This window comes from Xenopus tropicalis, chromosome 1, assembly GCF_000004195.4.
Source record: "Xenopus tropicalis strain Nigerian chromosome 1, UCB_Xtro_10.0, whole genome shotgun sequence".
In the NCBI taxonomy this organism is placed as follows: domain Eukaryota; kingdom Metazoa; phylum Chordata; class Amphibia; order Anura; family Pipidae; genus Xenopus; species Xenopus tropicalis.
Window position 1 is genome coordinate 52083200 of NC_030677.2, and position 27786 is coordinate 52110985.

Sequence of the window (27786 nt, forward strand, 5' to 3'; positions counted from 1 at the left end):
AAGATAAGGTAGGAAGTGTGTTCCAAAAGGGATTTTTTTGTGGACCAGAGGACTAGGAAGCAGCTGGCACAATGGATCCTGAAGTCCAAAATTATTTCAGTCCCTTTTTACTAATGAATGGAGGTCCAGAGATCAACACCCTTGCCATTCCAAAGTCCCTTTGGACTCTTAAAGAACCATTAGCCCCACTGAATTTGTGTAACCTGAAGGAACAATAACATCAAGGATTGCAATATTCTGGTCTTCTGTAGATTGCTACACATAAACTAACTGCGGGACACGCTAGGTTAATTCTGCCAGTAGGTGGCACTAACTATTATGAACCTATGTTTAAAATGGCACCAATACCTTATGCTCAGTGCTGTTAAAATAACTAGAAAATCCTATCCCCAACTACTATATTATCTTGCCAGATAAACCTACCTTATTACGGCTTATGGGTCAAGGCAACCTGTAACGCCTACTCTCATTATCTGCGCCCCTTCACTATATGGGCTAAACTTTTTAAATAACTAGAATCAACTGCATCGCTACTGCCATTTATCATTTGGTGTGCAGACTTACAAGATTTAGCACTAGCCTATTGGTAATAGTAAAAACATGCCTAACTGCACCCCTCTACATTTGCAGTTAGCCTCTTGCACAATGTGGTTGGCTGGCACTAACCAAAATATACTCTTTGAACACTAAAAGAGTGGCACATGTGTTTTAAAAATACATTTGGGTATGTTATCCCGCAGGACTAATGGGTATGACCTGTTTCCTCCTATGTTTAGCATTAAAGTAGCCTAAAATGCTTAGGCTAACTCTATAGGGAGTGTTGTATAAAGTATACAGTTGTATAAAGCAACCAGGGATCTGACTTGAAACTTTTTTACTGACACCTTTGATTTTAGATGGTTGTAGCTCTGAAAATAGAATGATTTGGTAAAAAGTTTCACCCAAGATCCTGGGGATAAAATGTTGGATGCACATTAAATATGTTTAAAAACGGTGTCAGTACCCCTTTAGCTATTTCTCTGCTTTTTACTTCGGTTATGATTAGCACCACTAGCAAGGATGAGAAACCATGGAATGTGCTATTAACTGATGTGTTTTGAAAAAAACAGGTTTCCTTTCAATTCAACTTCTCACTTGGGGTGATAAGATAACAGGAGTATCTTTAGATAATAAAGACTCTGATCAGGTACAGTTTTGTAGGTCAGTAACCTGTTACTAAAATAGATCTCTAATAAGACATATTAAGCGAGATAAACAAGCAAAGATCAAAGCAGCACGTCAGCCGGTGCTATGATGATGTTCTACTTAGTGCGGTTAATTAGAAGGTTTCCTGATGATATTTTGTAGTCCTTGCAAGCTTACATTTATTGTTCAGAAATGAAAGCCAGGTCCATATTAAAAGAAAGTTGAGTAGAACATGATTTCCCTTCAAGGCTTATACTGAAACGATGACCTTATTTCTGTACCTTGTCTTTGAAATGATATGCACAACAGTTTTGTAACTGTCTGTAATTGTAAAACTGTTTGCAACACCAGAGATTCTTATATCTTATGGGGGTACAATGTGTGTGGGAGTATTCATTTATTTTTTTATTTATATCTTTTTGATTTTAACAAATAAAGATTGATACAATAACATGTACAATAAAGAAAGAATAGATAAAAGTAAAGTAATAAGAAAAGAGAGTAGCAAGAATTGTGTTTATTAAGCTTAACTTGTAGACATGGCAGGCTGTTCACCTTAAAAGAAATAATTTATTTTATGCCTTTGTAAATCATAAAGTCATCCCACAATTTCCAGGTTTTGTAGGTTTTTTGGAAACCTTTTTGTTAAAGTGATACTGACAGACATTGTTTTTACACCTGCTGTTGTGTTTTAATTTGTATCAGCTTTAAATTCCTTATAAAATAAATCTGCAAAGTTTTTTCGCTTCATAATTATGGTAGCATGAATTACAGACCCACGGAGCAGCCATGTTTGTTTCCCTCTTCCAGGTTTTAATTTAAATGCCTCCCAAGTGAATAAATATGCCCAATCACAAACCTGCAATGCCCCTTCTGCTTTCAGCCGGTGTGTGACAAGCTCAGCTCCGTTGTCTATGTGTAATGGGGAGCAGCTGGCCTGCTATTTAAATTCTTCGTGGGAAGAGCAGAGGGGGGGGGGCAGCCCTTTGAAGCAGGCAGGCAACGGAAAGATCAAGTCTGCCTGCTATCTAGTTCACAATGCGATGCGAGGAGCGAATGAGGGAGGGGGAACTCTTTGAAGCTAACGGCAAGCTGAATCCTCCCAGTTTATGACGTAGTCCTTTTGACAGATTGAGAAGCTACAGAGAAGCTTGGGTTGCCAGACAGTCGGGTTCAGGATCTTCAGTAAGATTTATGTAGAGAAAAAGGACTTTTAGGAAAAATCAGTCAACATGACCTATAGGTAGGTTTGGAAGTAGGTTCATATTTTTATAAGAAATTTCTCTTTTACCTCTTCACATTTCAAATGTCTCTCCAGGATAAAACTCCCATTGCAGACTGTGATATAAATTACTTCTTAACATACCATTGATGGTCCTCTCCTAAAGGGTCAGCATTAGCCCCTGTCTAGATCCTTCTTTGATAAAAGGGCCAAACAATAGGAATCAGACTGATTTGACCCAATTGGTTTGCCTTATTTGATCACATCAGCAAACAAACAGATCTTTTCCATGTATAGCTAACTCTAGTCTATTTTGACCTCAGGAAACTAAAGTATGAAGTATGTTTAACTACATTTAAGCTAAGAGAAGTATTTTACATTGTATATGTTTTCATGAAGTCCTTTTTATTGCTTTGATATCATGTATTTGGTGGTATGGCATATTTTGTACCCTCATAGCTATTTATTATGTTGGGTTGAAAACCCCAACATACTGTTCTTCGACTTTAGCTTATTCTTCCGCTTCTTCTTCTTCTTCTTCTTAGCACCCCCCATTTTCTAAACGCTACTCCTCCTACAGTTTTAGGGGTACAATACCCAAACTCTCCACACTTCTTCGCCCTATAGCGGAGCAGGTTGCTTGTGCTTTTCTAAGCGATTGCGCCCCCCCCCCATCTTTTTGTGGCGCCGCTCCGAACCCCCCAATTTTCCCATTGACTTTGACAGGGAAGATTTTCAAACTGCTGCCACACTTACAGCTTTGAAGCTACACCCCCCAAACTTGAATCACATAATCATGGGGTCACCCCAAATGGGAGCCAAGTGGGCGGGGCCACCAGTCAGATGTCACTTGACTTTCAGTGGGGAAATTTAAGTTGCTGCCATTCAGACACTATTAAAACCAGGGTCCCCAAACTTTGCACAGTGGTTTTACTATATAACTCTGGTCCAAGGTTAGAAAAAGTGGGCAGAGCCAACAACAGATCAGATTTCATTCAGTGACTTCACGTTTTTCAACCCAACATGAAGTTTGTTCTCAAACTTCCCTTTCTAGTTGTTATTGTTATTATTAACTGTGCTGACTTGATCTAATTGTCACTAACAATTCTGTATTATATTATGATTTTAAGCTAATTCTAGTTTATAAAACTGGATAAGGGCCAATAACAGTACAAAATAAGAGAGTGGATTTTAATTACCAAAAATAGATTTTATAGTTGTTTATTCTAACTATGTTATATCATTCATAAATTATTTCTAAGAATAAGCATGAACTGAAAATGTACATTATTAGTTCATGCTCATCCTTAGAAATAATTTATGAAGGGAATGATATAGCATTGCCTACAGTATACGCACTACATGGCAAAAAGTATCCAGGCAACTGTACTAAAACCATGCATCCTCCAATGGAGCACACTGCCAAGTGTCTGCCAAACTGAAATTCTCAAGAATTATTCATTGTGCCAAGAGAATCCTACCTACCTGATTGCGTGCCTACCTGAATGTGTAATGTCAACTGTAAAATTGGGTGGAAGAGAAATAATGTTTTGGGGTTATACATCATGGTTTCCGATACCTGTACTTGCTCTTTAAAATAATTTCATCAAGTAATAAATAGGTATAGGATCTAAGGTTTCAAAATCCCCCCAATAGAGGATTATGTACACAATAATAGACCACGTATAAACCTTGCACAATAGAAAAAAGTAGAAAAAACCCATATGGGGGTGGTATTGCAATTTGAAAATTTTATATAAAATTATTGTGTAACAACAATTTTGCGTTCATAAAATGTACACATAATATCCCCCAGTGAGCAAACACATACCACCCAGCAATAAGCAGAAAAAAGATGAAGGCAGATACTCTGGATGATTATTCTCACCACCATCTAATTGCAATACCACCCCTGTATGGCTTTTTTCTAATTTTTCTAGGTTTATATATGGTCTATTACTTTCTACTTTCTGGAAAAAATTTGGGGAAGGCCCTTTCCTGTTTAAGAACTATCACACCTGAACTAGCAATCTGTGTATTCCGGCAAACGCAAAAGGGGCTACTGTAAGGGTGAAGACACACAGAGCTACTAGTAGCAGCTATTTTTTTCATTATTTAATATTATTTTTCTGTATATATTTCTATAACTAAACATTTTACAATAGCTGAAATACATTATAGTTGTTTTTTTCTTGTGCTGTCCTGTACTGTAATATGAAATGTGAACTTCTAAAAATTGGTTTCATACAGTAGGCCACATTACAAAATAAGTTTTGAGCTGGGCAGTGTGGCCTGCTGTTCTCTAAAATAGTTGTCTGATTACACAGCATGATCTGTTTTGTTTCTTGCTATTTGAATGGATTGAAGGGATTTAGAGATGCACTGTACGACTATGATCTAACATATAACAACATGTTCAAATGCAGCTGAATTCTTCCACAACGCAGTAAAGTTTCATTCTATATATATAATATTGTGAAAATGTCTTGAAAAATTGCTTAGTACACTTGGCATGTGCACCCTTGTTTTGAAAGTCCCTGTAATAATGTAAACAGTATCATATCCAGAGATGCCTAAATTCCCAGTAAATTGGTATTGGTAATAGAGAACTGAAGGCTGAGATGGAATAGATAACCTTTCATAATCAGTGCCATGTTTTTGTGACTAGCTTTGCACTAGGATAAGCAAGCAGAAATTGCTTTGACATTTTGTCTCCTGTAACTCTACAAATGTAAACGACACACGTCCTTTTTACAATAAACAGAGCTGCACAAGGGCATATTACTTCATTTTCCTTTGTATTGCACCGCCATATTATGCAGTGCTACATGGAGTATGGTTAATCATTCACATTGGGTTCTTCTCCTCTAGATATAATTTTCTTGCCTATCGCTGAAGCTTAAATACCGTGGCTTTCATCAAAAGGCAATATGTATTTTAGATATCACATTTTTTGTTCATTTATTCTCTTAATTCATTTTTATAAAATGAAAATGTACCAATTTTATTCATTTAGTCATTAGTTAAATTGTAACATCTCTGAAACCACTTAAAATGGAAAATGAATCTAAATTGCAAAAGTGCTCAAGGGATCACTCTGAATAGGGTTACATGTTGCAATTTTTAGCTTTAAGGTTCACAACGCCTTGCAGATGAAAGGCTGGTTGGCTGACAGTTCTTGCATGTAAAGATACCATTGGGGAAACAGCATATAAATCTCTCCTATAGAGACTATAATTGTCAACATATTGCCATATTTTCTGTACATGTAACGATTTGGTTCATTTGAGCTAAACCAACCAAAACCTGGCCACTTGAAAAAATGGTTGACATCTAAAGCATCAGGATGTATGTTCTACTCTTTCCTAAAAATCATACAAAACATTCTATCCAATGACATTATCTGTACATGTATGGCCAGCTTTGGATGCCATTGTTTTTTGATGGTTCTGCCACAGCATTTCTTATCTTCTCCTCAGCATACCAAACATCGGTATGCTGTGTGTCCTAGCTTGCAAAGCTGGGGGGTGGGAACGGGGTGAGAGCATAAGTAGCTAAAGTACCTGGTAAGCCAAGCGAGCGGATCTTCTCCCGATATCCCCACCTAGAGGTGGGTGATATCAGGCTATTTTGGACGTTTGACCCTGAGGCCAAACAATCAAATTAGAATGACAGGTATAGGCATCAGTTGGTTCGGGGACTGCATCGATGGACCCCAATCCGAATAAATTTCAAACCTTCCCGATCGAGATCTGCCAGATTTCAGGCCTAATGTTGGTCAGGCAGGTCCATCGTTAGTGCCTATACACGGGCCATGTACGGCAACCTTAAGGCTGGTGGGCTGTGCAAAAGCATTACCAATGGCCTAGGTCAGCATACAGTAGAAGTATTGCACAGTAGAGTGCCCTTAGGGATTTAACTTTTTTTTTTGTTTATTGTATATTCAATTTCTATACCAGTCTATAGTAGGGCACAAATCCTTTTCAACCAAACTGTATTATCAACAGCCTGTGAATGGCCTCCTTATGCTATAACCATTACTAAACTGGACAAACCAGATATGGCGTCAAGCTGTAAAGCAGTTCTACAAGTTAGTGTGCCGATAGGTAGTGATGAGTGAATCTGTCCTATTTCGTGAAATGTGGCTACCGCACATTTTTTTTGATGCACATAACTTTCTTTAATGCAACAGCAACTCCTCGCTTACTGAATTTTTGTTGCAGTGATTTTTTTGTAGAATTCCTCAGCAAATCAATGCCTGCCAAAAAAAAAATTCTATCATCACTACCCATAGGTTGATGAAGTATATAGTAAGAAAACTGGCCTTTTTGTGGCAGGTTTTAGGTATTTTAGACACAAATATATTCATGAAAGTCATTTACTTGAACTTTTGAATTATGGATATCTACAGAGAATACAGTATCTTAGTTGGTGTAAGCACTGTAATAGCTTTTTCCAAATATGGGAACATGTATAGAAGGAGTGCACTCTGCATGCATTAAGATGTGACCTCTTTTTTTTTCTCTCAAATGGAAAATAAATAGCAGGTACATGCTAAGTATTCCTGGGAATATTTGCCTGTTATGGCTGTTACTTACACAGAAAAGATAAAACATGATCTAAAAAAATCAGAAATTGCCTTTTAGCAGTATAAAAGCCATATATTTTTTGAGAGTAAACTGTATGATCAGTTAATTTCAATCAATGTAACATTGCTTGTGAAGAGCTACTTGCCCATGGAGCTTGTATATCACAGGGAAATGAAATCAAATTATATTTTGCTTGGATGCTGAAATATACTGTCCAGGCTTAAAAGCATCACAGTGGAATTAATCAAATAGGCAACCAGTACAAAAATTAGTCACTATTTCAATTTTATAGTGATATTAAAACTTTCTTTTGCGCCTCACATTAGGCTTGCAACATCATGTAAGACCAAACAACAAAATATTGTATGCGCTAATGCCTTAAATGTACAGTACACTTCTGCTAGCTGCCAGTTGGTGTGTAGGTATGTATGCCAAATCTCTACTATAATATACAGCAGGAAAAAGAAGTGGGAAGCAGAGCTTGTATACAAGGACAGGAAGGAAGACAAAAGGGTTAATTTACATTTATAATTGCAAGTCCGTCTGAGCTCAGGTACTCATTAAAGGAAAAATATAGGTGTCTATAAAAATATAGTAATGCTTATATGTAAAATTCTGCTTCATCTAAATAAACCATTTTTAGAAATATATACTTCTTTAGTAGTGTGTGCCATTGGGTAATCCTATATAGAAAATTGCCATTTTAAGTACTAAGGGTCACCCCTGGGTTCATACGGTATACAGTGCACACAAACACAAACCAAGGGCACACATACATAATAAAATAAAGTTATACATACACACATACATGTTAGGTCAGATCAGCCAACGAATGGGCAAAGTTCTGTCTTTTACTCCCACACTTCTTCCTGTTACAGTTAGAGCTGCATTATTTTCTGCCAGGTGATCTCTGAGGGAGCACACAGCCCATCACTAAATGGTGGATCAAGGGAAAAGATGTAAAAGAGCAATATATATCGATATCTATATTCGAGTTTGGTAAGATTCTTTGATAGGTTACTTAACATGATATAAGCTATCTCTTTGTTAAGTATTCATTATGGGGGTAAAGTTTGCCTTTAAATACTTGCACCCAAACTTGTGCCTTACATTTCTGTATATACTCTGCAGTTCTGTATATAATATATACCTTTCTGTATTATTGTGCTGAAAACTGCTGTTAATAAGGAAATTGTGTACACTTGCCCTAGAGCTACCAGCATCCTAAACAGGGTTATTTCAATAAATGGACAAAAGGGGCAATTGCCCAGATCAAACCTATTAATTACTATAACTTTTGATTGAAGAATCTTCTAGGGAATTCTTAGATTCTTAGTCAGCTGGAACCTCAACCACATTTATGTACTTGTTTTAATGTTCCTTGGGGTTTTTTTATATAAAAGTCTAGTATTTATGTATATAGTTTATCTGCTCTACATCAGTAAGCACATATTATTTCATTGTCTTGCCTTAATATATTCAAGTTCTCCTTATTTAGGGTAGGCCTTTTACAAATATCTTACAATATCTTTTGGGGGCCCAACAATGAGATCTTTGTCCTGGGCCCACTGGTACCTGAAAGCAGCCCTGAACTCCAGGGTCCCCACTGCCAAAACCATAGACTTATATATTTATATTGATAATGTGACTACAGTTATTTGTGTGTAGAACCCTGCATGCATGCACCCACCTATAGCACTAACATATTAATAGCTGCTGGAAATGGCACACAATGGGGCTGATTTACTAACCCACGAATCCGACCCGAATTGGAAAAGTTCCGACTTGAAAACGAATATTTTGCGACTTTTTCGTATGTTTTGCGATTTTTTCGGATTCTGTACGAATTTTTCGGATCCAATACGATTTTTGCGTAAAAACGCGAGTTTTTCGTATCCATTACGAAAGTTGCGTAAAAAGTTGCGCATTTTGCGTAGCGTTAAAACTTACGCGAAAAGTTGCGCATTTTTCGTAGCGTTAAAACTTAACGCTACGAAAAATGCGCAACTTTTCGCGTAAGTTTTAACGCTACACAAATTGCGCAACTTTTTACGCAACTTTCGTAATGGATAGGAAAACTCGCGTTTTTACGCAAAAATCGTATTGGATCCGAAAAATTCGTAAAGAATCCGAAAAAATCGCAAAACATACGAAAAAATCGCAAAGTACCGATCATTACGAAAAAAACGCAATCGGACTCCATTCGACCCGTTCGTGGGTAAGTAAATCAGCCCCAATATCTAGAAATATATCTCTTGCATTGCATTATCCAGCAAGCACTGTTTGTACTGCTTCTAACAGGAAAGGGTGCAGGGAGGAGTATTTGCGCACTGTACATTTCAAGAGAGAATACTACTCTATCAGAGAATTTCTCTTCGGTGCTTCTTTTTGAACTGTTCTTGGTTATTTAGTGCTGAGAGGTGGAGATTTGAAGAAGCTGCATTATAATCATTAAGGTTATTAAAGCGCTGCATGAGTAGCAGCTGTTTGATTTGTTCTGGTGTATTTTCATATGAATTTTAACTGCATTACTAAATAAAAAGTGCATACCCTATGATGTATTCACTGTTTTGACTAAATATGCAAGCTGCAGCCCTTACTACCATAGTGGAACTGGCCCATTGGGACAGCCATCTTTAATATTTTATCCATAGCATAGCATAGCGAGGGCTGGGTGGTGGGCCTCGGGTACCCCAGTCCTAAGCAGCTTAGTACAGAAACACATTATTAAGTGAACCAACAAAGAGTAAATTCATGTATAGTGAAAATGACCTCCATTTTTTTATGTCAATATATCTTCAAAACAGAGTTGATACATTATGATTTTTTAGGGCAATCCCTTATTTAGGTTCCATTAAGGATATTTACCAGATATTTATCCAGGCCTAATGGCATTTTAAAAGACATGCTCAGAAAGTAAAACCTGCTGCAGATAAGCACTGTCAATGTTTAACTGTAATCCTGTGACCTAGTTAATCCTGGAAGTATCACATTTTCCTACATATATTTTATTGGGCCCAGCTCTTACTAAATGTAATCTTGTTTTTCCTTCTTTATTTTTAGAAGTGAGGTTCTAATTTGCACTGGCAATGTGAATCTTATGCAAAACACTGTAAATGTTATTTCTCAGTAATTATTGTGGGGAGAGATATTACATCATCATTACTGAGATTGCTGTAAGGCCCAGCATTTAAATGCATATCTCTATTCATGGATATAACTGGAGAGAATTAGTGTAACAAGCACTTCACAACACTCCCCCTCACACATGTTGCACTGGCAGAGAGAGCATAATGCAATCAAATGAAATACAGTACAACATGATCAAGAAAGGTTTTGCATTTGGGCTTATTAATAGAGATTCAAAAGCCCCAGCGCATGGTTTGAAATTAGCTTATTCTTTGGGGAACTAAATCAGCACTGTCAAGCTACAAAGGCCACATGAGCCAGCTTGGTTATTACCAATTAAGAAAACTGAATATTCATAAATAGCTTACATTTCCTTGTTTTCCTTGATATTCTTGATCTTCACAAATAACCTACATTTCCTCTATATAACCTTACATCACATTATGGCAAAGCAAACATCTTATTGGCTGCTCTGGGTTACTGCTCCTGGACTAACTGTTGTATATATAACTTACTATTATATCTCAGCCCTTTATTGCACAGTGCCTAGAACATCTACTGCCTGAAGTAGCCTGCCTCTATAGAAATACTCTAATGTGCCAATGTCTGTAGGTGGCCATACAGGGGCCGATAATAGCTTGGTCAGATATCCGTTGGGAAGGTTTCATTTCCCTGTCAGGCAAGAACTGTGTTGGCTCATTGATGCGGCCCCTTCTGAAGGCCTTCTTTATAACAGTTAAAAATCTGCTTGTTTGCAACAATCACCAAACAAGCAGATATTTAGGTGCATGAATGCTAGTCAAACAGGGACCCCCTGTATCACAATTTCCATTTATTTTTAGTGGCAAATATTTTGTGCAAACTTTTAAAGGAATACTGTCATGATGTTATGGTGTACTATTTATTTCTAAATTATACTGTTTACATAGCAAATAATTCACTCTACCTTGTAACCCCCATGTAACTAGAGGAGTCCCAAGCCGGACTTGGATTTCTTACTATTGAGTGCTATTCTGATACCTACTGGGAGCTGCTATCTTGCTCCCTTCCTGTTGTTCTGCTGATCGGCTGCTGGGAGGGGGGTGATATCACTCCAATGTGCAGCTTAGCAGTAAAGTGTGACTGAAGTTTATCAGAGCACAGGCCACATGGCGGTGGCACCCTGGGAAATGAAGAATATGGCTAGCCCCAAGTGAAAGTTCAAAATTAAATATAAAAAAATCTGTTTTTGAAAAACGGGTTTCAAAGCAGGATTCTGCTGAAGAAGCTCTATTAGCTGATGCGTTTTGAAAAATACATGTTTTCTCATGACAGTATTCCTTTAAGGCAGCAAACATGTTCATATTAGTACTATTATATTCCTTTAAATTTGAGAATTGGGCCAAAGTATTTATGAAAATATTACAGTTCTCTGAGAGAATCATATACCTTTCCAGAAAGAAATTATCTAAAGGATTATACATACATATGACATTTTATGTTTACACAGTTTGCATTTCCTTTTTATGGAAAATGAAAGGATCCTTAAATATGTATTTTGTTAATAGAATATCTTGAATTTCATGCCAAGTGTCTAAGTATTTTACTTTGTCTTTGAAAAGTGAATCAGAAATAGAAAATATATAGCTTTTTTGTTTGACATTGATATATAGCAAACACAATGCCATCAGTAAAGTTTTGCTTTGTTATGCATTGTCTGCTAAAATGAGCTGCTTCTAATTGAACTGTAGAATTTCAAATAGGCCTTACAGCAGGTTGTTTGTTTTTATTTGGAAGTACTTGTGACATTAATGCATTATTCTTTATATAGTGCAAAAGCATATGTGGTGCTTTACAGAGATTGTTCATCATTCACTTTGGTCCCTCCCCCAGTGGAGCTTGCAGTGTAAGGTCCCTATCACATTCACTCAACACACTAGGACCAATTGTATCAGGTGCCAGTTATCATGCTTGTATATTTGTGAAATGTGGGAGGAAGCCAGAATACCCAGAGTGAACCTATGTACTCATGGAACCCATGGCACAAGGAAAACATACCAACACTTTGTGCATAGTGGCCAAAAGTCAAAGGACTGAGCACTTCAAGCTTCCAGTGATAACTACTGAGCCAGTGTACCAACATTAATACACCATAGCCAAAGTTAATTGCTCATAAATCTGCCCCTAAATGTTCATTATATAGTTTCTTACTACATGACTTACACGTGACCAGTGGCATAAATATAGGCTTATTATCCTCAGCCCACATCATTGTCACCACATTGCCAGTGTAATCACTGAACAGTTTTTTTTTTTTTAAATCCCAGTCCTCACTCCTTAATCCTTTTAATGTACAAGTATTTGTGTTTATGCAGTGCTTTGGTATAGCCCCCCTCATAGTTAAATTCCTTCTTTGCACCATTCTCCCATCACTGCTGCTAGTAGAAAATGCACTGATCCATATTGCAGGTCTACTGCCTATTGTGGACATCAACCCTAATCTGCAAAAAGTTGACAAAAGTTGACAAAGGTCAAACCCAAATCGTACCTGCGTCTTTCTGCTCTGTACACTAATTCTGCATACACCTTAGGTTCCAGGAGCAGAGGAAGAGTATACTTTCTCAGTCTAACCCGCACCCAACCTGAACCTGCAAAATGTTGCCATTGTAGGACCTGCACCCAACCCATACCTGCATCTTTCCGCTTCTATACGCTGCTTATGCACACGCCTTAGGTTCCAAGACAGGGAAACTTTAGGAGCAGAGGAAGAGTGTACTTTGTCAGTCTGACCCGCACCCAACCCGCAATGGTTGCCCAGATTTCAACCCTAACCCTCCTTAACTAAGGGTAAACTTGTGGGTCTCTTGGGTTGCAGGTCAACCTGCACATCCCTATTTTGGAAGACTAGCATTGCGGCTGTGTCCCCAGCCAAAGGCAACATTGGAATATAATTACTGATGGACTGCACCCAGGCTCTGTTCTACTATAAGTCAGTGCCAGCATTCATTGATATCAGTATAGTTATACATACATAGATTTTGCCGTCAGCATTATTCCAAGTAAGTTAACATCTGGTTAAAGTTTCTGTCTTATCATTACAGAGAAAAAGTGACTCAAGTAAAAAATGGAGAATTGTTTGTAGAAATAGGATACCATTAGAAATGGCATAGTCATATAAAGGAACATTATAGATAAAAAAATAGACACTCAGTAGATCCCATACTGCCGTGCTCTCTCACCCCTGCCACTAGTCATTGTGTGGCTACGTCATTCCACATTTGTGAGTATTTTGTTTCATTTTGTTTTAATTGGTTCTCATGAACTAGATGCAAAAATATTGAATGTTCAAAAGACTCCATGAACTTTCCAGCACCACTCCATGCAGAGGGCATCAGCTTTACATTTGAAAATTTAACTTTAAGCACTGTATGAAACAAAATGTATTTATTTAACAAAACATCACTACATCAGAATGAGTTTTTTTTAACTGTTTGTGGATTTCACATCCTTGTGAGCTGTGTGACTTTTAGGTGCTTCGTCTGTGTTATTCTTATAATGAGAAACACCGAAATATGCCAGCTGAAAAGTACTGAGTATGACACTGACCTAAAGCATCAATACAAAGGGAGTAAGACATATCAAGTACTGCTCTCATTGAAGGAGGAATAATATATAGGTGTATGATTTGTAGAGAGCAATATCTGCAAGTTGAGGAATGCTGGTCAAAGCAGATAAAGAGAAACATTTCTGTAAGAATAAATGATACAACAGAAACACATGATGAGCACAGAATGAATAGATAAACAACATCCTGATAGATTCTCCTGCCATCAATCAACCAGGAGATTGTGACCAGGGTTTACTGAAACCCTTTAGTAATGTCCATGGTTATTACTAACTCAGAGACATTTAGGAAGCTATTAGTTAAATTTACCATGCTCTACTTCAGGTGAAATACTTTTTTTCAGTAATACATTTTGCATTATCCATAAAACTACATTTACAATAATAATGGTTAACTGACACATACTGCTGTGGTTGAATCAACCTTGTTATGTTCTCTAAAACACCATTAAGTGGTTTAGTGAACTGGCTAGCATTTGAAACACAGGCCATTTTACAAGAAGTGCACCAAGTAGCAGTGCAAAGCTAGTCCTAAACCCATGGGCCAGTAGTCATAGGGTGGATCATAGAAGAGTGCCCTAGGACTTCCAAGGATATATGAACTTCCCTGTCCCAGCCCCTCTGGGGATCACTGCCCCACCCATCTTTGACACACACATATAAAACCGTCATTGAAGGAGTGGGTTGCAACCAGTTTAGCACTGATCAAATGATGTCATTGCTGGTCAACGATTTGTTGTTGAAAAGTTCAGTATGGAACCATAGCAAACCCACAATTGTATTAGTTTGCCAGAAATATATGCAAGGTGAGAGAGTTGAGACTGGGTGCTAGAGTTCAGTGCCTCAGACCCCATTGAACACCATGGTGTTTGATTGCTCAAAGCAATTGAACATATTCTTACTGGCACAGTATCTGTACTGTGCCAGTAAGAATATGTTCCTGACTTCCTCCCTAGACTGAGGTAGCTGGAAATTAAAATAATTGATAATAACTGATCAAATGTAGTTCTTGAAAAGTAGATATTGGATAGTATTTCACATACACTCATAGGAGATGTAATATAGCTTTAATATGGCGTATAGAAATCATTCAGAAAATGAATCTTGCACATATTTATTTAAATCTCAACAAGAAAATTAAGATCCTGAAGAAATGACTCTGGAGCTTATAGTGGCTTATTTCATTTCCTATAAAGTCAATACTAGAGGCAAAGCTGTATTTTGTCATGCTCCGATTGGATCTTGATAATGGGTAGACCTGAAATATCCATTACATTCTTCTGTCTTCATTATTATTTGTAATTATTACCTGGCATAATTAAAATAATAGATTCAAATGTATAATATAAACTTCTTACATTTAAATATTATTTGTCTGTATTTTTTTCATTATTTTTTTTTTTTTTGTGCAGTGGTTGTTCCTTATGACTTGTGTTTCAGGGGTCCTGGGTTTGCCTGCTAGGGCCCAGATTATCCATTTCCCATAGCCTTTATACTGGCACATCTTGGTTAATATAGTTGTTATTATTTTATTTAGTGATTATACAGGTACCTAGTTATTGTATACAGGCTTAACCTAGAAAAGCAGGTTGTTTTTAGTACTTGATACCTTTGCCGATAGTAATATGATACTAATACTTGATACCTTTGCCGCCCCCGGAACACCATGGTTGCAGCATGTGTTCTGTTTATATGAAAATGTATAGTGTTTTTCCCTCTGTAGTCTCCAGCACTTTAGATCAGTGCTAGACAGTGACACAACATTACTGATATGCTATAACACTTGTACATCTCCTGGATATATAAAAAATCAAAATGTCCCTGGCCTGTATTATAATAACCAAAAGTAATAAGACTACTGAATGAGCTCTAACCTTCCAGGAAGTAGGTTAAACTAATGTGACAAGCCATCCAGCCAAAGCCCATATTGCTATTATCCTTCCTTCACATGAGAAATGCTCATCAATTGAACTAAACCAAGAGGGCGGAAGGTTGAGATTTAGCCTGTCATTCCTATCCTATCGCAGTGTAGCACATTAGAGTGTCTTTTAAAAAAATAACATAAAATATAAAGGCAGGGCTGTACAATAAAGGAGGCAAATGCTGCAGTTGTTTTCATTATAGATTGTAAGCCCAGCATCCTCATTGCCTACTGTATAGGGTTGTCTGCATGCCAGTTATTATGTACCCTTATGTACAGTGCTGCAAAAATGCTTTATAAATAAATGTAATGCCATTGGGCACATATGTGGATGGAGTTAGAAGCTTCAGCTTCTCTCAGCATATTTTTGGACAGTGGCAGAACATAACATTACATACATATATGCACATCTCTTGGTCCCAACCACTGGCGCAACTGTTCAGGGGGCATAATTCCTTTGTTTTTACCTGTATATCTGATGATTTAGCTCTTAACGTTAATGGGGTAGACAAATGATCTTTCCACGACCAATGGGGTATCTACATCAGAGTAAGCAATCTCAGCAATATATTCTTGAAGAACAGCACATTACTCAGCCAACTATCATTGCACTGTTCTGCAAGAATTTTTGGCTAAGATTGCTTTCTCTGATGTAGGACTGTACTGCTGCTCTTGGGACAGGAAACATAATCTGGAATAGAAATCCTGCGTTCAGTAACTGTAAGTGTTGGAAGCGGCTGCTCAAACAAAGGTATAACTTACGGCTGCGCATGTGCTGATTTACCGTGTCTCAGAAACCCCCATAGAGTGGTTCTGCCCATGTGTGCACAGACGCGAGAACTCATTTTATAATATATATATATAATAATTATAGAATAGAGGACCCAGTAAAACCCTGACTAATGAGCAGTTTTAATATATGTTTGCAAAACAGGCCATTGCATGGTCCAGACTGTCCAGAATGTAATACAAAAACGAAAAATTTGCACACAAATAAAAGTACAAATTTGCGTTTTGCAATGTAATATTTTTCATTAGACTGTTATTGCATTGCAGATTTTAATTGCACATTGCAAATGTTTAAGATGTACTTGAAGATGGTGTAATTGTTAGTGCAAAAACAATAACTTTTTCATTAAGAAGTTTTATTAAATATACTGTATGCTGGTGTGAATTTACCATCACTATCTTACTGCAAAGTGTTCGCAAAAGGTATTTTACAAAGGCAAAATTGTTCACAATGAGAATTTTTATCCCCATTGCATTTTTTTCTCATTGGCAACCTATATTGAGGCCCAGATGTGCATAATGGCAGCCCCTAGGCCCCCATCTCGGTGCATTGCCCCCCACCTTTTCGCTCTTGAGTGCACATGCACAAATTTCTCTTTTCAAGTAAGGTTTTCCCCAGTGCTCTGGACCCAATTTACATGCAGCTGGGTGGTATGTTGCCCCTGAAGTCCTGTGGCCTTGCCCCAAATCCGGGCATGCCTATATTACATTCCCCCTAAAAAGATTTAACTGTTCACTGCTGTTTATTCTTAGGGAAGAAAGGATATTGGTACTTAACCATAATTAAATATTAACAGAAATAAACTTGAGCATTTCATCGGCAACCTTTTGAACATGTTTTACTTATACACCCATCTATTGCACAACGTTGGCAATAGATGGCTGTAATAATAATAGAAAAATGAACTTACATTTTGACATTCTAGTTAACTTTCAATTTTAGTAGGCAAGAATAAGATTTAGATGCTGTTACGCTTATAACTATGTCTGCCCTCATCCCCTCGCACAGCAGCCGCCCTGTCATTCTAGCTGTATGACTGTTCTGCCATAGTGGTCACACATCCTGCCTCACAAATTATACCTCATAGCTTATGCAATTTGACTCAAATATGGTCTGTTTTGTCTAAGAATGTGGTCTTTTTTGCAGTGCACAGTAATAAAATGAAACCTGAACTGAAAAAATATTGGGGGTGTGGGGCGAGAACGCAAAGTTGAACTTCATATCACTTTCATAATATTTGTGTATAGTATACAAAGGAGAAGCAAATTCTATTTCCTGCTTTATATTTGCATGACTACTTCTCTTTAAATAAGAAAGAAAACTAATAATGTGTGATGGATCTGCTGCAATAGCAAACCTACCATTAAAACTATTTCTATTTCTGCTTGAAAATAATATGACGTCTATAATATAGTAGAGAAGTGTTGGCACAGAAAAATTACGTAACATTTTTAAAAATATTGTAGTTAGCATTGTGTTTGAATACAGAATCCCTTTGCTCAGTGCAAGCTCCTTGCTCCTGATTACATAGTTCTTTTCCGTTGGCAAGCTCTTACCGTATATACTCGAGTATAAGCCGATCCGAATATAAGCCGAGGTACCTAATTTTACCTAAGAAAACTGGAAAAATGTATTGACTCTAGTATAAGCCTAGGCTGATACCTGATCAGTATTGCTAATAATGGGAAATACTGTACTTAGGTACTAATTATAGGTAATTATTGATTGACTGAAGTTAAACACATGATATGTGTTTAACTTCAATCAATTATGATTAACTATAATTAGGATCTATAGGAAATATATACTACAGTATTATATATATGTAATGTATGTAATATGTCACATGTAAAGTAATGGGAACAGTTATATACTGCCCCCGCCAACCCTATAGCGATTCCCACAGCCCCCACCGTCTCTATAGCCCACAGACAGTCTATAGCACAGACAGTCTCTCAAAACGAAACAAGTCAGTCTTACACAGTGACGATTTAAAGTTCCTTCAGTCCTGAATAATGTCGCTCTCAGCATGCCTATGTCGGCTTCCCACAGAAGCATAGTGCTGTGATAGGAACCGCTGAGCGCGTGAGTAATCCACAAGACCTTCTACATTAGCCTGCTACCTGTTGGTGCTCTCCACAGTGGCGCCTGGGGCGGAAGTGATGTCACGCGCCCCTTCAGGTTGTCATGTCTTCCACACGGTCACAACTTTAAATCGCCACTGTGTAAGACTGACGTGCTTCGTTTTGAGAGACTGTCCGTGCTGTGCGTGTGGGCTATAGAGATGGTGGGGGCTGCGGGAATCGCTATAGGGTTGGCGGGGGCAGCAGGATTTGCTAGCATGGAGTCTGGGACTCGAGTATAAGCCGAGGGTACATTTTCCAGCACATTTTTGTGTGCTGAAAAACTCGGCTTATACTCGAGTATATACGGTACATTTTGTACCCCTTTTGGGATGGAAACAACTACAGCTCTATTACAAAACAAAGCTGTGTTTTTGAATCTTAAAAATGATAACATAAGAGTAACTTGAACATCCAGGCATGTGTGCAACCCTAACATTCCAGAAGAAGTACCTGCAGTGCCAGGCGCCTAAGATGGGCAAGTGTTCACAGGTCACCTTACTCCACCCAACTCCCAGAATTCACCCCCAGAGAGGTCCAGTAAAGCAGGGGCCACTGGCTTGCAGCCATCTTACCTCCAGGCCCTCTTTTGCAAGCATTCCTCCACAAAACAACAAACAAGGGTTAAAATGAAGAATAATAAGAAAAGCATTCTGCCACAAAGCTTTAATGACATTGAGAACTTAAACAAGGGTTTAAATGGTAAATAACAAGGAAAATAAATGTAATGGGAGGGGGGGTAGAATGTATAAGCCCTTCTGTGATGTGACTTCCAACAGTCTTGCTCTGCATACATTCCCCCCCCCCAGCTCCTAGTCACAAGCCTGCCTCCAGCCAATAGCTTCCCCACACCGGCCAAAGCTTCCCCTCCGAGACAGAGGTACAGAGTTCCTTTTTTCGGACAAACCCTTATTTTGTTCATGATTAATCCATGATTTGTCACTGCAATCACACTTCCTGTCTGAAGCATAAGACCCAGATTAAGTAGTCAGCTAGATCAGCATTAAGCTACTTTTGGCAAGGGCAGTGGCATAACTAGAGTTTGTGGGGTCCCCCTATGAGGAACTTTTGATGACCTCACCATTTTTATAAGTGTGGCATGTAACTTCACATGGCGCCGGTGACCCGGAAACAGCAGCAGATCCCAGTGGCAGTGGGGCCCTTCAGGACTCAGGCCCCCCTTGCCTTATTTATGCCACTGGTTGAGGGTCATGGTAGCGGTTGAGCACACTGAAGTTATGGGAAGGCCACTTAGCTGATTGGTGTCCTATACTTTCCATTAGCTGGCAGTGAAAATTGACAGAAAAATGAGTGGGTGTTTTTTATAGAACAATGCCTGTACAATGCTGGTGATAATGGTGGGGCAGTACAGGGACCAGAAATGTAAAGTGCAAACACGAACACTGGAGTTGGAGGTGACCCAGGGGACTAAATATGGTGGCAATGTCTTCAGGCCTCTCCAAAAACTCAGCATAGCCTCTTTCCACCCCACATCAAAATATACAGCATAGAGTACAATTATTGAACAATATGGGGTATGTTATATTTATTGGAAGGGAGTTTAAAAAAGGTGTTACTGGCCCTTTAAATCATTCTAAGGTGCAATATATAATAAGAAGGGCCCTTAGTCAGGAAAATGATTACATTTTACTTTACTTTACATTGAAATAACCAAAAAGATGCTTTCTAAAAAATAGAACCTACAGCTCATCATAGATTATACATAAACAGTATTAACATATTCAAGTTCTGGCCCATTGGTCCTGAAAAAATAATTTAGTCTAGGTGATTGCTCGTTTTATCTCAATTCATATTCAAGAAGAGTGACAATCAATGCATGTTATCACTTAGAAAACACGAGAATGGCAAAATATCCGAGGAGGATATTGCTCCGCAGAACGGAACTGCAATGACAAATGGAATAATGTGCAACAAAAATGTTAGCAGACTGCAGTGCACAACATTAGTCAGGGTTATAGACTGCTTTGATACATGTAAGTCAATTCAATTTTTGTATAACCTTCGGAAATCAAATATAGAGAAACGGCTTAAAAAAAATGTTTGTTGCTTAGTATCCTTGAAGAGTCATTTTGCATTTAAAGCTTAATGCAGCCTATTCTTGTTGTAAATGTCTTGCTCTAAATTACACAGCCGTACAAGTCTCATGCCTCAAGGTTGTTAGGTGATCATAAAATTACTTTCTTTTAATTTTGCTAGAAAAAGGTAATCTCCTGTAATTTATTTTTCATAAATGGCTGTATAAAACAAGTCTCACATTTTCTTTTAATTTTTAATCTAAGAGCCGAACCTTCATTGCATTTTATTAATTGGCATATATCTTGGTTTTACAGGGTTTCTGGCCATTTAAAATGAGCCCTTGATTCATTTCTCAATCATTTAAATACTTTGAGTTCATTGCATTGCAGAATTGTTTTGTATTTCACTTACATTTAGCAAAAGCGACAAAAAATGAAATAAATGTTTTGATTTACTCATATTCCCCATGAATGTAGTATATTGTAAATTAAAAAAAGGAGTTTAGATGTTGCATAGTCTAAAAAAATATGACTCTATTAAGTGCCACATGTGCAGTTTTGATATTGTATATGCAGATTTTTGTATCCTTAGATAACTCCCCTCCTGAATATAGGAATGCCAAATGCAAAAAGTGTTTATGCAAAGGGTAGCTGAAAGTCTCTATGGTAACACAGTAATATAGTAACATAGTCAGTTAGGTTAAAAAAAACAACCTTTTATACTTATATAAAAACTGCAGTTGAAACCCCATCTGAAGCCTCTCTAATTTGCCGCAGAGGGGCAACAATTCCTTCCTGACTCCAAGATGGCAATCAGACCAGTCCCTGGCAATCTAATGTATCTGCCAGTACAATTGATTCAGGGAGAAAATTCCACAACTTCACGGCTCTCCTTTCTTTTAATCTGAATGGATGCCCTTGTGGCTGTTGGAAGGACCTACTGGTAAATAGGCAGATTATTATATGATCCCCTTATATATTTAAATATTTTATCATATCACCCCTTAAGCGCCTCTTCTCCAGTGTAAACAAACCCAACCTGGCCAGTCTTTCTACATAACTGAGACTTTCCATACCCATTAGTAGCTTAGTTCCATTTAAGCCCTAAACCCCCAAAACTGCATGGCATATTCTAGATGGGGCCTTACCAGTGCTCTGTAAAGGGGAAGAATAACCCCCTCCTCCCGTGAATCTATACCCCTTTTAATACAGCTCAAAACCTTGTTTGCCCTTGCAGCTGCTGCCTGGCATTGCTTGCTCCAGCCAAGTTTATTATCTACAAGGACTCCAAGGTCCTTCTCCATTATGGATTTGCCTAGTGCAGTCCCATTAAGGGTACATACTTTTACATCCTAAGTGCGTGACCTTACATTTATCAACATTGAATCTTATCTGTTTTTATTAACTTCAGACCTCCATTCAGAAAAACAATTAGTATAATTTTGAAAGACAACCTTTTCTGTTCTGGGTTTTTATCAGAAACCATAATGCCCCAATCTGTGCTCTGAAGGACAGCCCTCAAGAAGTTTTATTGCACCAAATATTAAATGAAATAACATAATGGTCACTGTTACCCAGAAGTTCAACCACTTGCACGTGTGCTATACATTCTGAGTAGTTGGAGATCACTAGATCCAGTACTTCATGGTTTCTGGTTGTGTGGGAGAGTAGGGATGTAGCGAACCTAAAAAAAAAAGTTCGCGAACTTACGCCAAAAAGCGAGAATATTCGCAAACTTTAAAACCTAGAAAAGCCATTTCTGGCCAGAAAACTGATTTTAAATTTGTTTAAAGGGTGCCACGACCTGGACAGGGGCATGCAGGAGGGGGATCAAGGGAAAAATTTCTCTATAAAATACTTTGTTGAAAAAGCGTTGCGTAAAAACGGGCAGACCTAGCGGAAATACGCGGCGTTTTTTGCTATTTCGCGCTATTGGCACCATGGAAACGGGATTTGCTTACACCAGTACTAGGCTGAAAAATGCCATGTGTGGTTGTGCGGCGTTTTTTTAGGCTGAGAAAAAACGCAGCGAAAAAAAACGCGGCGAATCCAAATTGCGAACATACACGGAAAGTTTGCGAACTTGTGCGTTCGCGGACACCCGATGTTCGCGCGAATTCGTTCGCCGGCGAACAGTTCGCTACATCTCTATGGGAGAGGGAAAGACGATATGCAAAGCACAAAAAATTGCCTTATAGGATATAAATGACTCATAACAAGGGAATTAAAAGTTTTACATTTAAGTGCCATATAGTTATTAATATATAAACACTTACATTTTTACTAATATATTTAAATAATATAACTAAAATGCTTCACTTCCAGTTTAACTTTCAAAGTCCTCTAAAAAAATCAAGGTTGCGCAGTGTACTGATCTGAACCCATATTTCATGATAAAAAAGAACATACATGAGGATTATTTCTTTTTCAAATGGAGAATATGTATATGAAAGGTTTGGTGACAACTCAACACATGTGAAGTGCTGTATTAAATGCTAAACTGTTAACTCAGAAATAGAAAACCGAAAATTATATTATAAAGTACATCTAATCTAGTCAAATGTGTGTAAAATTTTGGAACAGGTGAGGAAAGTGAATATCCCACAAGAAGTCCTTGACATGAATATGACTTAACACTTCTCTCCGCACTTCCCTATGCAAGCAAATAAATAAATGTCTTTTTTTTACATTTTAGTAAAATATAATTGCATTTTCTAACATAAATCATAAATAACATTTACAATTTAAAGTGGACCAGTCACCCAGACATAAAAAGCTGTATAATAAAAGTCCTTTTCAAATGAAACATGAAACCCCAAATCATTTTTATATTAACACATTCAAACCCCTTTATAAATGCATTTAAAAATCCCAGCTGTCAATCATATACTGCCTGCCCTGCCTCTATGCCTAAGGCATAGAGGCGGGGCAGAGTTACTTAAACTTTCCATTCAGCACTCACATTTCCCCTCCCTTCTCACCATCTAATTGTGTAGCCAGTGCATAGGCACGGGCATCTGGTCCTCCATTCTGGCACATACACAAGATTTTGAGGTGATACAAAGCTTGCTTTGATAACAGTGTCCACAAAATGGCAACTGCCTGCTTGCTGTGATTGTATATTTCCAAGACAGAAGGAAAAAAGATTTATATAATATATATAGTATATGAAGTTAATTTTGCTTAACAAACACAATAGAAAAGAAATTGGAATTATATCTTAGTGATGACAGGTCCCCTTTAACTTGTACTGTACTTTAAATCAACCAGGCAGTGTTTTGAATGGCAGACTGGAAGATTAATAATAATAACTCTATTAACAGAAATAGCAATGAGCAAATTTTTTGACCAGGCAAATTGTTTTGCGAAACTTCCATGAAATGTTGCAGTTGAAATGTTGCAAATTAACGGTCACGTCAAAGTAGGGGTGTCAAAAATAAAATAATAAGACCTGCTGACCTGCTGAAAAATTGCCAGCAATATACCATAAAACAAGTAACAATGTCCCTATTGAATCACTAATTCTTCAAACTAAATGAAAATTAAGAACATACCAGTTTAAGGAGACACTTTTGTATAAATTGTCATCTAAACTAAACACAGCAGTAAATGTGTGTGAGGGTGGCTTATGAAGGTGTTACATGTAACCCACATTTTCAAAAAATGTTATAATACTGCTTTGCTTCTTGCTTCTTAAAAAGATATTTTCCACTTTAGCACTGCACACAAACCTTCTTTCAGCCTTGACCATGTATATTTATTATCGCTTCTAACTGTGAAGATTTATAGTGTAAATAAACAGGCGAGGTCACATGTTTTAATGACCAATTCCCTTCTGTAGTGGATGAAAGACATTACAGGGGACAGGGTAAATATTTTCACTGTATTTACATTTAAACAATACATCTAACAGATCCAGGCCATATCCCATAGACTCCATTTTAATCAAATAATTACAAATTTTAAAAACTGTACCTTGTACTTGATCCAAACTAAAATAAAATCAATTCTTATTGAAGGCAAAACAATCCTATTGGGTTTATTTAATGTTTAAATTAATTTTTAGAGAGGGGCATGGTGCACCAAGATAGGGTAAGCACACAAGACCTAGGAGCTCCATATAGCAGGACAGATATATCAGCTATATTATAATTATATATTGTCAGACCAGGAGGAATACATTAGCAAAAAATGCCAGCTATCAAAAATAAAAATGGGTAAACGGAGGCGTAAGGAACAATGCATTACCATGTCTCCATTTTATAGAAGACATTGGGGGGAAAGACAGGCTGACAACCAAGATGGCAGCAGCAGCACAGCTCCGGCACAGCTCAACAGACTTGCACTATCCCGCACGCTCTCTAGGCTTCTCAGGCAGCCCAGCAATACAATGAGAAACAGGTCAGCTACTTGATGAACGATAGGGGGGAAATCTCCCAGCTTAAAAATATGTGTGAGGACCTTGAAAACAGGTCTTGAAGACAAAACTTGGGAATTGTCCCAGAGGAGATTTTCACTAAAGTCTACTCCGATAGAGCACTTCACTCCCTGGGACCAAAACCATCTCCAACCAAATCCCCCAGAGACATTGAGGTTTCCATAATTTTACACAAAAAGAAGCAGTGCTATTGCATGCTAGATCTACATCCTCATAGGAACCATACCTTCAAATTGTTGCTGATATCTCTTCAATCGTTTTAACCAAGAGGAGAGAATTCAGACCACTAACACAGCTTCTGAGAAATAATAAAATTGTTTATAGATGGGATTATCCCTTCAGATAGTCTAGTTACAGTCTGCACAGCCTGGACAAACACCAACAACTTCTACAAGCTCTTGGCCTTATGGACACCATACAAAATAGTCCAACCAGACAATCTTCAACCAAAACAGCAATTATCCCTTAATGGCACAAAGGGATAGTTCCACTCTAAGCCCACTCATAGCATCTGAGTAGAGATGTAGCGAACTGTTCGCCGGCGAACTAATTCGCGCGAACATCGGGTGTTCGCAAGTCCGCAAATTCGCAAACTTTTCATGATGTTCGCAATTTGGGTTCGCCGGCACCGAAAAAATCGCAAAACTTACGATAACGGTACGAATTCTCCGAAAAAATCGCAAAACTTACGATAACGGTACGAAAAAGTCGCAAAACTTACGATAACGTTACGAATGATCCGAAAAAGTCGCAAAACTTACGATAACGGTACGAATGATCCGAAAAAGTCGCAAAACTTACGATAACGTTACGAATGATCCGAAAAAGTCGCAAAACTTACGATAACGGTACGAATGATCCGAAAAAGTCGCAAAACTTACGATAACGGTACGAATGATCCGAAAAAGTCGCAAAACTTACGATAATGTTACGAAAGCTCCGAAAAAGTCGCAAAACTTACGATAACGTTACGAAAGCTCCGAAAAAGTCGCAAAACTTACGATAACGTTACGAAAGCTCCGAAAAAGTCGCAAAACTTACGATAACGTTACGAAAGCTCCGAAAAAGTCGCAAAACTTACGATAACTTTACGAAAGCGCCGGAAAATACGAAAAAGTCGCAAAATTACCGATCCTTTCAAAAAACGGCGTGTGTCAATTTTTCAGAGGTTTTTGCCCTTGATCCCCCTCCTGCATGCCACTGTCCAGGTCGTGGCACCCTTTAAACAACTTTAAAATCAGTTTTCTGGGCAGAAATGGCTTTTCTATTTTTTAAAGTTCGCCTTCCCATTGAAGTCTATGGGGTTCGCAAAGTTCGCGAATATTCGCAATTTTCGGCGGAAGTTCGCGAACAGGTTCGCAAACTTTTTTTTTTGAGGTTCGCTACATCCCTACATCTGAGATGGATATTCAACAGCATGTCAATGGATATTTAGTTTATAACCATCTACAATAACTGTGCAGTTAACTTTCTAGTCAGGCTTCTTTCATCTACCTGCAAGTACATGGACTCTCACATCTATGGTCTAACTTAACTCCATTTCTATATCCAATCTCCATACTTGGTCACCTTTTTGACCAAGGTATAGTATGCACCCCCTTTGGGAACTAGAAAGTTGCCCATGGAGTTAAAAAAAATTGAATGCTGAGCTTACTTTAAATAATACTGGAATTTAGCAAAATTTAACTTTAGACTATAGAGTTTCAACTGTTTTGTTTATTACTTGCAAGTTTCTTTAATATAAACTCTTTTCTTAACAGTGTTATATCTAATAAGTTTTGCCTGAGGGATATCACATAATATTATATGTTCTAATTTTCTTTGACTATTTACATTTTGAAGTGGGTCTCTTGTAGCACGTTCCCATCAGAGAAAGTAAACTACTCTTCAGATAATGGTGAATTTTATATTTTTAAATTGTAAAGGTGTAAACTCAATTACAAAACGCTATCTTACTATCAAAGAGCTTAGAAAATTAAAAGAGGATATTGCGCTTCTTCAGGAGCCTCACTTCTCCAGGTTCACCCTAGGTAAGCTGTTTTCTTAATACTATCCCACAGGTTATTATGCATCTTCTGATTCAAAGAAAGCGGGAGTAGGTTTTGTTATACAAAAGGATTGGCCCCTACAGGTAAAGCAAACAATAAGCAACCTGAAGGGCCTCTATATTATGCTGGAGGGCACCTTATCAGGTTAACCCCTACTAATTCTGAACTTTTACGCCCCATAACATTTTTTAAAAAAAGAAACAATTTGGCTACTTAAAATACACCCTACACAATAATCGGGAAGGGGGGGATTTCAAAAGCCTCCTGTCACAAATAAAAGACAGATCACACCCCTTCCCAGAGTCTAGATCTCACACCTTGTACCGAGAGGCATGCCATTAGTCAATAAAGCTTCCCTATATGATGAATGGCGGATGGACCACACAAGGGCCAGACAATATTCCTTCTATTCTAAGGTCCATAAAGTGCACATATGATTAGATTATTTCCTAGTCTACCAACCCTGCCTCTGAACCTCATATACAACAGCTATTGTTCCTATAACATGATCTGACCATGCTCCAATCCAGTTCTCAATTAACTTGCTCTCAATCCAGTTCTCAATTATCTTGCCCAGAGAGAACACCACATTGGAGGCTAAATGGGACACTGTTACATGAACAAGATTCCTTTAAAACCATAGAGAATGGTCTTAAATAATGGCTCAGTAACATCCCTGTATACACTATGGGAATCCCCTCA

The 27786-nt window shown here is 37.9% G+C and overlaps 1 protein-coding gene across 2 annotated transcripts in view; it reads left to right on the forward strand.

Annotated features, from left to right (window-relative positions):
• The window catches only part of fstl5 (follistati like 5), a 262487-nt gene that overhangs the window by 26478 nt on the left and 208223 nt on the right, over positions 1-27786 (forward strand). The gene's annotated exons all lie outside the window — the stretch shown is intronic.